Genomic DNA, 383 nt, shown 5'->3' on the forward strand with positions numbered 1-383 from the left:
GATAATGATGGCGATAAAAATGCCTCGACTACAGCATCCAGGCTCATGATGCAAATTACAAAGATGGCATGTTTATGACAGCAATCTTTCCTGCGCAACATTGCCAAGCAAGAGGCATTTTAGAAATAAACGTATGTTATGTGAGTACTGTTCCTTCCTAACTGTTGCAGAGGCGTGAGTTGTTGACCATAAGCTGCATAGTGAAAGGTCCTTCTCAAGAAATATGTCTTTGAGATGATTAGGCAGAGACCAGACAGCAAAGGACGCCAGGGACTTAACAAACGAGAGAGAGAGAAATTGTTTAAAGGAATTAATGCAAGGGAAGTGGGGTGCGTGAAGAAAAAGTATGATTCTGTTTCCCGGTTTACTGGGGGGGGGGGGTC

This window comes from Penaeus monodon, chromosome 33 (genome assembly GCF_015228065.2).
Source record: "Penaeus monodon isolate SGIC_2016 chromosome 33, NSTDA_Pmon_1, whole genome shotgun sequence".
In the NCBI taxonomy this organism is placed as follows: domain Eukaryota; kingdom Metazoa; phylum Arthropoda; class Malacostraca; order Decapoda; family Penaeidae; genus Penaeus; species Penaeus monodon.